General features: G+C 48.4%; 1 pseudogene; it reads left to right on the top strand.

Moving 5' to 3' along the window:
- Nucleotides 1-3,549: 3,549 nt before the first annotated feature.
- Nucleotides 3,550-7,325, top strand: LOC149360955 (uncharacterized; annotated as a pseudogene).
- The last annotated feature ends 3,610 nt before the right edge of the window (nt 7,326-10,935 follow it).

Here is a 10,935-nt window from a genome sequence, read left to right as displayed (position 1 = left end):
TAACCCTTTCATGAAGGACTTTTATTTTCATTACATTACACACATACTCGTGCGTCACTACTGTTGTAGCACCGCAGCAGAATTCAGACTATGCAGGGCTAAATATCACAGAGATGAACACCGGGCCGTAAGTTAGGCGGACCTAAGGAAAAAAAGAAAAAAAAACGTGATGGAATTCTGAAATACTGCGAAATACTGTGAAATTTTAACTTCATATGTGCGCTACTCATGAGATTGACTATTGGAATGCTCTTTCGTTTTCTTTTCATTGCCTTATATAACATGAATTTCACACACAATCAAATAAGTTGAACGTTTGTGTCCTTTCTGTATATGTTGTTTCTGAGTCCAGGGTTCGTTCCCATGAATAGCGCAATAATAAAGTGAAGCACCTAAAACAAACTAGGCCAATTTACAGCTTTACTCACTGTCGACTACTTTGGCCCTTGCGGCATGGCCTAGTGGTCATGCCTACAAAGTCACCTGTGAGGTGTTTATAACGTAGTGACTTTCAAGGTGTCATGGTAGTTCATTCAGCACTGCAATTTCGGTCAAGTTACTCATAGCTGGTGCGACTGGACGTAATAATGGGGTGGCATTAGAGGTCCCGTTCACAAAAAAAAGCCGGCGTCCGTCCGTGTTAAGAAAAAGCAGGCGACCCCACGGTGGACAACCTGCGCACCGAGTTGTGGGAAACCCGCCCACTTAAGGTGGTAGTGAGATTAATTCAAATACATTATCACGTGCTTACCTGGCACTGCGCATCAACTCATTGGTCGAGATATACACAGCCTCTCGAAGAACTATATGTGCAAAATGAGACCTCAAACACCACCAGAGAGCACTGGGAGGCGACCCTGTCCGGCTGCTGCACCCTCGAGGCCCAAAGGGCCTTAGCGGTGGGCGGCCGGGCTGCGGCAACTGCCAATGGAGTACCTGACTAGGCGTCCCACCTAGTGGTTGTAAAGGTCACGACCCCAACATCTCTCCTTGTAATTAAATAAGTGTTTTCACCACCACCGCCACCACCACCACTACCTGCGGCTGTGTTTGAAATAGCCACCTATCGGAGCAGTGGGTCATCGCTTAACCACTACACTAGTGTGCCAGTAGTGGTACGAAGACTCCCCGTGATCTATGAACCTATGCAAGGGAAGGACTACTTGCGGGGAGGGATCTTTAATACTGTCTGTGCTGATAGCGCCTGTGCTACAGTGAACTAGAATATTTTCCAGTGAAGCGAGCGGAGGGGGCAGCGCCTTGCTACGCGCGTCACCGAGAGTGTCTCCTGAAGCGGCGGCGCTGTTGTCGCCCACCCTTGAAGGCGGCCGGCGGCGGCGGTTCAGAGCACGCCCGACGGCGCTTCAGTTGTGCGCTGGCTTTTCGTTCAGTGTGGTTGCATTGCACGAGAAACCGCATCCTGTTGACAGCAGCCGTTTCTTACATTTTTTTTCTGATTTCCCACACCTTGTCAAAAATATTCGAAAAAGGCTTGTTGTCACAACTTTTGACACCCCTGATGGAACGGTTTCAATGCAATTTGCTCGAAAAGCTTTCGAACTGGACAGAAATGCTGTAACAATGAAAGCAATGCCTGGCATAACTACCGTGCACATCAGCCCCAACAATTTCGAAAAAATACGGGCAAGTTATGCATTCCAATTGTTCGGGCATGGTGCTTTGCGAGCCTTTCTTCTTTACAGCACTCAGCTAGAGCAGAGCTGCGGTAAACTTGAAGCTACAGAAAAGTTTTTCATAAGAATGAAGTCCTTGATTGCTGTGATGACTGGCAGGTATACAGCTGAAGCCCTCAGGCCTGCTTCTGATGGTATGAAGTTAATAAAGGAAACCCTAGGTTTCCTGGACACCTGGGAGCGCCACGCTGATAAAAAAAAAATTCTGAGCGAATTTACCGCGGAAGGCCTAAGAGTCACGCTAACAAGTACTCTTGAGCTCCTTCAGTACTTGCACGACCAAGTTGGCTACAGCTACCTGCAGTTGACATCACGACTGAACCACGACAAAGTGGAGAACTTCTTTGGATTGGTAAGGCTTTCATCTGGCTGCAACTCCCATCCAACACCACAACAGTTTGTTATCACTGTTCACTGCCTCTCTTATTACAACTTGGCACACAGCGTTGCAGGTGGAAATGCAAAGAGCGACATATTAAGTTCTCTTCTTGACGCGGGGGACAAAGAGGAAACTGCAAAGCAGCAACCGATGGAGAAAGTGAAGGTTTGCTCCGAAAAAGAGGCATCGTCGGTTTCATGTGGCAGTGCAGGTGTGCAACATATGACTATAACATCCATAGAAGTGACTCAAGGTTGATCTATCACATCTCTGGGTACGTGGCAAAAAAGTGCGTGCTACCGACAAAATGTCCTGCATGTATCGATTGCCTCTTATTGCCAGCAGAGCAAGGGCGCCGCATGCATGCTGCAGAATTTGTTAAACATATGGTCGAAGGAGGCTTACTCTACCCCTCGGTTGAACTGTTCCGTTTCATCACAAGGCTGGAGGACATTTTTACGAACTGCTTTAGTGCGCGCAAAGTTCATTCAGAAAGTGTCATGGACATATTACACATGATTCATTGTGCTGCTCCTTTAAAAGTGGGATGCAGTGCACATGCTGAGAGTATCAATCACTCCTCGCATAGTGAGTTTTTATATTACTACGCGGCTTCATTTTTTTTATCAAAGGACTGAACAAGTCAAGCATGCTGTCGAAGCGAAAGGCAGCGCATGCACCTCAAGCTAAGCAGATTAAATTAGCTATATTTGTAGACTGTTTGCTTCATGCATTGGAGCTTTCAAGTTGATCTCAGTGAAAATTACGAACACCTGCATTAAAATCGTATTGAGCAGTTTTTCGACTGCTTTTTGCGTCAATCGCTTTTATGGTGTATACCATATGTGTTAACTGAAGTGCATTCTCGTATCAGCATGGAATCATTAGTTATACACACCGAATATTCGGTGAATTTGTGTCTTGGTTCATAATGGGAACGGTATATATGTATATACATAATTTTAATCGCATATATCCCGTGAGAAATGGTCCCACGAATAACTGTTACTTTGCGAAATTTAGTGTCGAAATATGTCGGAACTGCGACGGTTTGTAATACTTAGCTAAAAAAAAAAAGACGTTTACAGTGCGCTCAATAGCCTTCGTCTGTTATTGCTTGCTATGGCGGAATCGACATTGTACACTCAATTCAGTAAACATCCGCACATGCCAAATATCTTCAAATATTAAAGACATACAGCAAGCGCAAAACAAAACTACGTTAAACGCGCAGCTAAATAACGAAGCAGGCTTTCCAGTCTCATGTGCTGGCATCGCACGCTGCGGAGGCGAGCCGAGCGTTCAAGGGTGGTCGATCGCAGCGCCGCCGCTGCAGGGGACACGGCGTGCGTCAGGCTGAGAGGCGCGTTCGCGCCACTGGAAAATATTCTAGTTCACTGTACCTGTGCCGCGTGTCATATGCGTCTGCGTTATCGGATGCCTGAAACGTTGTCTGTCCGTGACGTCACTTGTCACATGAGTGCTTGCTATATAAAGATGCTGCTTGCGTGAAATAAAGGCTTGTTGTTATCGTGCCGGGATCGGGGCCAGACTCAGTTCCTTCCTGCCCGCTGCCCGGCCGCGCTCGGCGTCCGGCAAGGGCCCTATCGCCACATGGTGTCAGAAGTGGGATCCTCTGGCATTTGAGGGGCGTTGCCTTAACTTCGTAAACCGGCGCCATGTCAGAGGACAAGGCAGTCAAGCCCGTTCACGGCATGTTCGCGGTTCCAGCTCCGCCAAGGTTTGACTTCGACCGGACGTCCGAATGGCCTTCTTGGATCCGACTCTTTGATGACTACCGCTTCGCCTCGGGCCTAAATGAGCGGAGTGAAGAAGCGCAGGTCCGGACTCTACTTTACACGATGGGCCGGCAAGCAAGAGAAATCTTCTCTACTTTTGGATTACCCGAAGAAGAACAGAAGCAATACGAAGTCGTCAATACGAAGTTCGACAAGCACTTCGTCGCCGAAAGGAACCTTCTTTATGAGAGCGCGTGCTTTCACCGTCGCACAAAAGAACCTGGAGAGTTAGTCGACCAATTCGTTACCGCGTTGCACACGCTGGCGTACTGGTGCGACTACAAGGAGAAAGAGCGCATGATTCGCGACAGGTTCGTGGTCGGCCTCACGGATGCTAAGCTCTCTGAGTCGCTTCAAATGAATGCGGATTTGACTCTCGCCAGCGCTTTGGCAAAAGCGCGGTTAAAGTAGACCGTCCAACGACAGCAGCAGCAACTGCGAGAAACCGACGACGAACCCTTGGTAGCGGCGACCGGCAATCTTGACGCGGTCAGCAAGCAAGGGCAGCCCGGAAAATCTTCTTCAGGACAGCACTCGGGCAGCTCGTCAAAGAAGTGTTCACCTGGAATGCAAGGTACGCGCCCCAGAGTCCAGTCCTACCGACCAGGCACCCCCGGGTCATGCCCCAACTGCGGTCAAGGAGCGCACCCCAGAGCCTCGTGCCCACCAAAAGCAGGGAAATGCAACTACTGCGGTTGTTCCGGACACTTTGCAGCTGTATGTCGGAAAAAGGCATCACGTGATGTAAAGAAGATACAACTTTCATCTCTCCATATGGACAAGGGGGCGTACTTCGTTGGCGCGGTGAACGGCTCGTTATGTACAGGTCGTCATTAACGGCACTCCGGTGTTCGCTAAAGTAGATTCCGGTGCCGAAGTTTCCGTTGTGCCCTCAACGTTTCCCGGTTTGCCTACCAGGCTAGAAAAGTGCGACCTAATGCTAACAGGCCCTTCGAATGAGGCACTGAATGTTTTGGGAATGTTTCATGCCACTATCCAGTGGAAACAAAACACTGTCCAGCAAATCGTGTACGTGGTCTCACCATTACGCTCCGTACTTTTATGTCTCCCAGCGCCTGAGGCTCTGGAAGTTATTAAATTCGCGGACTCGGTCAGTAGCACAACAGCAGTCGAAGCTTCCTACCCGCAGCTTTTCAGCGGTCTGGGAGCGATAAAAGGAGAATAAAAAATTAGGCTTAAGCCGAACTCGATGCCTTTTGCAATTCATGTTGCGCGTCGCATAGCCTTACCCTTGCGTGACCGAGTTAAGCAAGAGCTCAAGCGTATGGAGCGAGATGGCGTGATCCGCAAAGTAGATGAACCAATAGAATGGTGTGCAGGAATTATGCCAGTACTCAAACCATCTGGAGCGGTTCCTATTTGTGTTGACTTGACGCAGTTAAACAAAAGTGTACTTCGCGAGCGCTATGTCATGCCGACAGTGGATGATAGCCTCGGTCTTTTAAGTGGGGCCTCTATGTTTTCAAACGTGGACGCGAACTCTGGCTTCTTTCAAATTAAGTTGTCGCCTGAAAGCCAGTTGTTAACTACGTTCATAACGCCAGTTGGGCGATACTGTTTTCAAAGACTGCCGTTTGAAATAACGTCAGCACCCGAGATCTATCAGAAAAAAAAATGTCGCAGATGCTTGAAGGAATCCCAGGCGTGACCTGATGGATGATGTTCTCATTTTTGGCAACGACAAGGCTCAACATGACGAGCGCCTGCGTCTAACTTTAGAACGTCTCGCTAGTGCCGGCGTCACGCTAAACAAAGAAAAGTTGTTTTGGGGTAAATGAGACAAAATTTCTTGGCTGTGTGCTTAGTAGAGATGGTATCAAGCCGGATCCTGAAAAAGTTCGTGCTATCAAAGAACTGGCGACGTCAGCTAACGTGTCTGACGTTCGACGGCTGCTCGGTATGGCTAATCATCTGGCAAGATTCATACCAGATTTGGCTTCGAAAACGCCGCCTTTACGTCGCTTGCTTTTGAAGGGTTCCGAATGGACGTGGGGACCGCCCAAGAGCAAGCGCTGTCGTACGTCAAAGACGTTATCTCTTCGGCGCGCGTCATGGCCAACTATGATGTAAGGTACCCTACGATTCTTTCCGCGGACGCGTCATCGTTCGGTTTGGGGGCCGTATTGGTACAAGTTCAACCAAACAGTGAAAAAAGACCTATTGCATTTGCTTCACGATCGTTGACGCCTGCCGAAACCAGATACTCTCAGATCGAGAAGGAAGCGTTGGCAATGACTTGGGCGGCAGAACGATTCGAAGGGTACATCAAAGGTCTTGAAATTTTGTTTGAAACCGACCACAAACCACTCGTAATATTGTTGGGAAAATCACCTTTAGATGTTTTGCCACCTCGTATTCAGCGCTTTCGCATGAGGCTTATGCGGTTCAGCTTTTCTGTTGTGCATGTCCCGGGTAAGAGCCTCGTTACTGCGGATGTATTGTCTAGAGCCCCGATTCAGGGAAACCAAATCGATGCTCATGCGCTGAGTATTGGTGAAGTCGCCAAGTTCGTTTCGGGCTGTTTGACAAATGCCGTCGAGGCTAGCCTTTTTGAACGAGTCAAAGCTGAACAAGCAGCCGATGAAGTCTGTCAAGCTCTCGTAAAATTCAGCCTGGAAGGCTGGCCCAAGTTCTCATCGCTGTCGATGGTCTTGCGTCCATACTGGCAGGAAAGAGCAACGCTCACAGTCGCTGAAGGCGTGGTACTCAAAGGTGTGCGACTGGCGATCCCACAAAAATTACGCGCAGAGGTCTTGATGCGCTTGCACGAGAGTCACCAAGGAATTGAGAAATGCAGAGCTCGAGCCAAAGAGTCCGTATGGTGGCCTGGGTTGAGTTGCCAGCTGAGAGCTTTGGTGACCGATTGCCCAGTGTGCGCGGAGCACAGGCAACAAAAGTCGGCTCCAATGATTCCAACAACCACTCCACAGCGTCCTTGGCAAAAGCTAGGCGTTGATCTCTGTCATATTGAGGGAAAATTGTATCTGGTGGTGGTAGATTATTTTTCTAGATACCCAGAGGTCGCCTTGCTATCTTCGACAAAAAGTGTCGCTGTCATTATGCACCTCAAAAGTTTTTTTGCAAGACATGGCATACCAGAGGTTGTCATGTCGGATAATGGAACACAATTTGTATCTGAGGAATTTCAGTCGTTTGCTCGCGACTATGGCTTCCGCACTGTGACGTCGAGCCCCAGATACCCCCAGGCAAATGGGGAAGTACAAAGGATGATCCAAACAATTCAGCGGCTGATTATAAAAGCTAAGGACCCCTATCTTTCGCCGCTAGCGTACAGGGACACCCCAGGGCCACTGGGAAAAAGCCCTGCAGAGCTTCTGATGGGCAGGCGGCTACGCACAACAGTCCCTGTACCTCCCAAGAGCCTTCTGCCCCAGAGGGTGAGCCTGAAAAAATTCAGAGATCACGATGTAACCATCCGACAGCGGCAGCGTAGGTACTTCAATAGTCGTCATAGGGCTCTTCCGCTGCCAGTCCTCAAACCAGGAGCGGAAGTATGGGTGACAAACTGCAAAGTGAAAGCGCGAGTTTTGCGTCTTGCACAACGTCCGAGGTCGTATGTAGTTAGAACTTCTACGCGTGTAGTTCTAGAAAGAAACAGGAAATTCCTGGTTCACTTTGTTTCCCAGCAGAATGACTGCGAGGAAGAAGGAGGTTGCTATGAGTTTCCGCAGGCATATGATACTCGGGTAGAAATGGAAAGGGAAATTAGTTCATCTAAAAGCAAGGCACCTGCCGATCCGTCGAATACTCCCTTGCCACGAACTGACCCTCCTTGATATAGAACGCGGTTTGGCCGTCATGTCCGACCGCCAGACCGGTATGGGTTCAGTATCTGACTGTTATTTTGTTTTGAGCAGTGGTTGCTTCCATTAAAAAGTGTTCATCCTTTCTTGGCTGCAGTGCTAAGTTTCGTTGCAATGCTGGTGTATCTTTTGAGAGAAAAGGGGAGATGTGCTGATAGCGCCTGTGCCGCGTATCATGTGTCTGCGTTATCGGATGCCTGAAACGTTGTCTGTCCGTGACGTCACTTGTCACATGAGTGCTTGCTATATAAAGATGCTGCTTGCGTGAAATAAAGGCTTGTTGTTATCGTGCCGGGATCGGGGCCAGACTCAGTTCCTTCCTGCCCGCTGCCCGGCCGCGCTCGGCGTCCGGCAAGGGCCCTATCGCCACACTATCGAATTTTATTTTTAAGGGTTGGTTAAGCGAAGTCGGAGTTTTTTCCTGTCGTACCACCGAAGCAGATTCTTCAGCAACTATTAGAGGCCACTATGGGAAATGCATCTTTAACTTCTGATGGTAATCAGTACAATGAAAAAAATGTAACCAAATTTCCTATTTTCTGCTTGTACTTAAGGTACGCCACAGCAAGTCGCACAAACGTGTATTTCAAAACAGCGGGAAAAAATTGACGGGTGAACCAACAAACTGAGCTTCCGTACCTTCAACAGGAGGGGACTTTTACCATTCGCTTTCACTTTTTTCTTCTTTACTTCTCTCACTTTTACGCAAAATAATTCGCACTTTGGTTGCGCAGGGTATTTGCGTCAAGTGTTTCTAGCTTTTACTGCAACTGCGTGCATAAACCTTGCTCAAGTGACGGTGGCTTTTGGATTTGATCGTATGCCAGGGGCCCAGCTAAATGTAACCACGTTTTTCAAAGAGGCACAGTCTTTTGGGCAAATGTAACCAACTCACGGCTGTTGAATGTCGTGTGGCCTACTCTGCAGTTTTTTTTTGTTACGCATTTTGAGTTCCTTTATCAAGTTTAGCTAACTTTTTAAATATTGACTTCTAGAGAAAAGTGTCAATTTCTAAGTTGTAGATCACCTTCAGACCAGTATCGTTTAAAGACTGCTTCGATTATCATATACCTGTATCGTATCTTTAAAAAATATCTTTCTATTCGGCACTAAATGAAATTTCGTCAAATTTAAAATCTAGCACTTGAAAGCGGTCTAACTTAGCGTTTCAGACGCGCTGTAAAGAGAGAAATCCGCTTACCTCATATCTCGAGCCCAGTGTAAAGATAAAGCCCTGTTGTAGAGAGCTTTCCGGAGATAAGAGGATTTTTTTTTTTCACAGCGCGTCTTGTGGATGTCAAGTAGCACCACTGGAAAATGGTAGATTTTGTATTTTGCTCGCTTTTTGAGAGCAGTTGAAAAGGCTACGTAAATGATACATTCTTGAAAACATTTCAACCAGAATATCGGCGTACCCTCCGCAATCGCGATACATGGAGCCGCCACACGCTAACCCATGTTCTCCTCCTGGCGCGTCTCCGACTACCCACTCCCCTGCCTACGGCCTCTACAAGACGTTCACCACTAGAAGCGCTAAAACCGGTAAGGCCGTGAATACGGACAACCTGAGGCCCATATCACTGACCTCATGTGCGGGCAAGCTTATCGAGACAATGGTACGGGATCGCCTCTCTCCATATGTGGAGAGCAAGGGCTTCTTTGCAGTCACCATGTTCGGGTTTCGCCCCCACATGTCGGCACAGGATGTCCTTCTCGAGCTGCACAGGGATGCAATACGACCCACAACTATGCATAATCATCATCATCATCATCATCGTCATCAGCCTGACTACACCCACTGCAGGGCAAAGGCGGATCCCATGTCTCGCCAATTAACCCTGTCCTTTGTCAGCTGCCGCCACTGTATCCCCGCAAACTTCTTAATCTCACCCGCCCACCTAACTTTCTGCCGTCCCCTGCTACGTTTGCTTTCTCTTGGAATCCGCTCCGTTACCCTTAAGGACCAGCAGTTACCTTGCCTTCGCATTACATGGCCTGCCCAAGCCCATTTCGTCCTCTTGATTTAAACTAAGATGTCATTAACCTGCGTTTGTTCCCTCACCCACTCCGCCCTCTTCCGATCTCTTAACGTTACACCTATCATTTTCTTTCCATAGCTTGCTGCATTTTTCTTAACTTAAGCTGAACCCTCTTTGTTAGCCTCCACGTTTCTGCCCCATAGGTGAGTACCGGTAGGATACAGCTGTTGTATACTTTTCTCTTCAGGGATATTGGTAAGCTACCATTCATGATCTGAGAGAACCTGCCATATGCGCTCCACCCCATTCTTATTCTTCTAGTTATTTCATGTTAATTCATGTTAATTGTTAGCCCCACCGTTCTGCTCTGCCTGTCTATCTGATTGATCATGCTTTGCAGTTTTTGTCCTGAGTGGCTTAGCAAGTCAATGTCATCAGCGAATCGCAAATTACTCAGGTATTCTCCATTAACTCTTATCCCCAACTGTTCCCATTCCAGTGCCCAGAATACCTCCTGTAAGCAGGCAGTGAAGAGCATTGGCGAGATCGTGTCTCCCCGCCTGACACCTTTCCGTATTGGAACTATGCAACACAATGACAAATCCATCCTCGCCCTTGATCTGAAAGGGGCTTTCGACAATGTTAAACACGGAAGCATCCTGGCCAACTTGAGTTCTACCGATTGTGGGGCTAGGGCCTACGCCTATGTAAGAGATTTCTTGACTAATCGCCAGGCCTTTCTTTGGATTGAGGGCTAGGACTACGGCCCTTACATGATGGGAACACGGGGTACCCCTCAGGGAGCGGTGTTATCACCGCTCCTGTTCAACATAGCTATGATGCGCCTCCCAAGCCAACTGGCCCGGGTGGAAGGCATCCAACACGCGTTATATGCAGATAACATTACAATTTGGACCACTGAGGGGAGCCTTGGGGACATGGAGGACCGCCTTCAGCAGGCCGCTTTCGTAGTCTGCGTATGCTATTGACTGTGGGCTCCAATGTGCTCCAGCGAAATCAGAGCTTCTGCATGTCAGAGCGAACCCAAAGGATAGGACAGCAATTCAAATCTCTCTGTCAGCAGGTCCTATTAGAGAGGTGGAGGAGCTCCGTATTCTGGGCCTTTTCATTCACCAGACTCAGACCGGACTCCACCATTGTGAAACTCAAGAGAGTAGGCGAACAGGTAGGGCGCATGATCCGCCGCGTTTCCAACAAGCATGACGGTCTGCGGGGCAG

Source organism: Amblyomma mixtum, chromosome 2 (genome assembly GCF_055824585.1).
Source record: "Amblyomma mixtum isolate Tamu chromosome 2, ASM5582458v1, whole genome shotgun sequence".
Lineage (NCBI taxonomy): Eukaryota > Metazoa > Arthropoda > Arachnida > Ixodida > Ixodidae > Amblyomma > Amblyomma mixtum.
This window is presented reverse-complemented; position numbering and strand designations above follow the sequence as displayed.